At 45.9% G+C, this 3,279-nt stretch overlaps 1 long non-coding RNA gene across 1 annotated transcript; it reads left to right on the forward strand.

The window, feature by feature from the left end:
* Nucleotides 1–485: 485 nt before the first annotated feature.
* LOC111772668 (uncharacterized) lies at nucleotides 486–2,791 on the forward strand. The gene is made up of 4 exons (XR_002806671.2): nucleotides 486–605; nucleotides 1,856–1,971; nucleotides 2,062–2,243; nucleotides 2,690–2,791. It is a non-coding gene; the product is annotated as an uncharacterized lncRNA (long non-coding RNA).
* The last annotated feature ends 488 nt before the right edge of the window (nucleotides 2,792–3,279 follow it).

A 3,279-nucleotide genomic window follows, 5' to 3' on the forward strand; every position in this document is an offset into this window, starting at 1 on the left:
TCTACCACCGTTCTAAACCAGGAGAGGCCCTGGGAAGCAGAAGGCCCAACTCTTGGCTTAAAGTAGCCAGTAATCCACCTTGGTGAGATGACACGGCTGGAAGTGGGCGGCACCAGGATTCAGACCCGCGCTGTGCGGTTTGGGTGCCTGCGCTGTAGTTGCCATGCTATCCTGCCAATTAGTCCAAAAGTAATAGAAGGACTAAATGATATTAAAATAATAATACAGACAGAAGTCACTGTGTACCTACTAAAAACAAAGCCCTGGGCCAGGCTCTATGGCAAGCCCAGAGAGGGATCCCTCGGTTATTAATATGCCAGTGGATTCAAACAACATATGTCGAGTACCTGCCATGTGCCGAGTGCTGTTCTAGACGCTCTGGTGAGACTGTTGGATCTTACCAAAGAATTTTCAATAGGCTGGGGAGACGAAACATCGCTAGGCAACCAGATAAGTAAAATTAAAGATGAAAGGAGTCATCCAGGAAAATGGTCGGTTGGCTCCATGATTCAGAGATGGAGCCTTCATCTCTGCTCTCGAAACACTCAAGACTTTTTGAGGAGACAAGACACACAGATCAGCAAGAGATGAATTCAAAGACAGAAGTAAGTAGTGAAGATGATTGTAGGGAGGCAGTAAATGAATTGCCAAGTGAGGAATTTGAACAAAACAGGATTCTAGAAGGGCCAGTGGAACCTGGGTAGCTGGGGAGGTTTCGTGCAGCCTTCGGGGCCTAAGCTGGTGACCCTTGGCTTAGATCCACATTTAGCCATTATTTTCCTGAGTTTAAAATGAAAAAAAAAATCTAAAATAAAAGAGAAAGGATGTTGCCCTCCTTCCCCCACGGCCCTCCCCCGCTCCCAAGGCTGCACATTGTCGCTCATCTCCCTCCTGGATGGCCTGTGCCCTAGAGCCCCACCTCTGATGGAAATTGAAGCAGGGAGAAACTGTGAGGACACGTTCCCTTCACCTGGCTTGCCCCTTGCCCAAATCACTTCTGACCCCACTGTAAGGAGACAATATTGAAAATAGTCAAAAATAACCCCTAAAAACATGAATCAAAAAGTCGCCGCTCCTGGACATGTTTTTAAAATTGCTCAGCTGCATGCAAGTCCCTTTAGTGCTGGAAGGACTTTAATAAAATTGATTTTCTGAGTCTAGCCTTTTAGCAGCTACTGTATAAGCTTGAAATATGAACCCTTCATTGTTGAAAGTGTTTCATTTTTGCCCTGTTCCTAATGATGAAGGGAAAGTGTGGGTTCAGAATTCTCCACGGCTGACATTCTCATAATTAAATAGTGTTAATAATAAAGCTTTGCAGATTTTAAACAAACTGGCACCGAGGTAGAACAGTTTGCCGTATTTCATTTAGAGACCACAGCAATTAGCCCTTAATGAATAGTACACAGCGACATATAAGGGAGTTATTTCTCCACATCGTTTATTTGCCAAATCACAAAAGGCGACATTTTCATTCTGCTGATTGAAAATGATTCTTGGGATTTCTTCCGAAGGCCTCTTAAGTAATTGCATTGTGAGACTTAAAAATAAATAAATAAAAATAAAGGGAAGAACATTAATTGCTTTTAATATCTACAGTCTAATTTTGGCAAAGCTTAGTACACTAATAGCTCTGAATCTCGCGCCATACAACAATGGATTAAAAATAGAAGGCTCATCGTGGTGGATATATTTAGAGGCTGATGTTTTTCTTTTATAATTTTAGGAGAGATTTGTTCCCCGGCACATTGTTACTCCTCCCTGGGAACTGACATGGGGTGTTTTTCTAGAGGACTCGTGGGTGGGGCGACTGTGAAGTTATTGCCAAAGGAAAATGACAATATTTATCCTGAAGGTGAGACAAGAGACAGAACTGTTCCACTGTCAAGGCTGTGAAGGACAAAGGAACGGCTCTCCTTGTATGGTCTGCCTCCAAGCTTTTGAAGAGAAGGAGAAATTATTTTTAAAAAGGTAGGTGGGTTCTAGAACTATTTTTACACGCTTGAAAATATTATTCCTTATCTTTGAGACTCCGTTTCCTTATCTGCTCGTTACATGGAGGAAGGAAAGCCAGGAAATATTGACTCTGCTGAACAAACCCTACGATCACCTGGGTGCTGTTAAACCTCAGGATTCCCGGGTTCCACGTGGCATCTACAGAGGTGGAATTTCCAAGGAAAGGGGCTCGGGAGTCCACCCTTCGTGAAAGCGTGCTAGATGATCCTGAGTATCTTATAACTTTGGTAAACACTTTCTCGGGGATCTTTGGGCTTCTCAATTCCACAACTGTTAACAGGTCAAGGCCAGCCATGCTGTAAAGCAGGGCATTGTGGGAGAGGACAGGGGCTCCCGATGTGGGGCCCCTTGAGGAAATCTCAGGTCCCCAGCCTAAGAAAGCTCTTCCAACCAGTCTACCACAGTGCTGCAAACGTCCCCATCGAGGTCACAATTCACCTTTCAATGTCACTCAAAATGAGCAAGGTTATGCTGAAATAAATTTCAAGGCTTAAGATGGAGGCACTCCTGCCCTGGGCGCCACGTTAGCAAACTGAAACTTAGAGAACTTTTGTGTCACTGTAAATGCTCCGCTTGACCAGAAACACAGTCTCCTCAGTCAGCCAACCCCCAAAGGGCAGGCTGACGCTGGGCTCTATCTTACTTCCTTGTTCCTTATTCTTTATCCCATAAGAGCTTCCTGCCATCCGCACCATTCCGCAGTCGTCTGGGCCCTTGGGAATGGAGACCGCCTGCTGCATGCCGTGTTAAATAAAGTTCGTTTGTACCACCTCAATTCTCTCCTTTAACCATTCTTAACAGTTGTAAGGAGCGGGACTAAGGAAAAGCAGGTTTTCACAAGGACTGGAAAGACAGTCAGCTGAGGATGGGGAAGGCAGAGGTCCCCATGGGGAGAGGGTGCTCAGTGGGGTACAGCACAGAGACAGATGAACAGACAATCTGAATATCATGATCGCACCCCCTTCTGTGCCGTAAATCCCTGAGTGATGCTGGGGGTCCTTCCTCTTTCAGGGCTACAGATGGTCCAGCTAGAAGATGAAAGGGTTGAACAAGACACCAAGGACCCCTTCAGCTTCCAACGTTACCGCTCATAACGCTTGGCAGCCTTGCTGAGGGCTGCTCCTGACTTCGGCTTGGGTAGTCCAACCTAATTCCGCCTTGTCCTTGTCGTAAGTGCCTGGGTAGAGCCCTTGGTTTGGCCTTCTAGTGAATTCCACATGGGTGTAACGGGAGCAGGGCTAATCCAGGACGGCCAGTGCTAAA

The sequence above is a fragment of the Equus caballus genome, chromosome 3 (assembly GCF_041296265.1).
Source record: "Equus caballus isolate H_3958 breed thoroughbred chromosome 3, TB-T2T, whole genome shotgun sequence".
NCBI classification, from domain to species: Eukaryota; Metazoa; Chordata; class Mammalia; order Perissodactyla; family Equidae; genus Equus; species Equus caballus.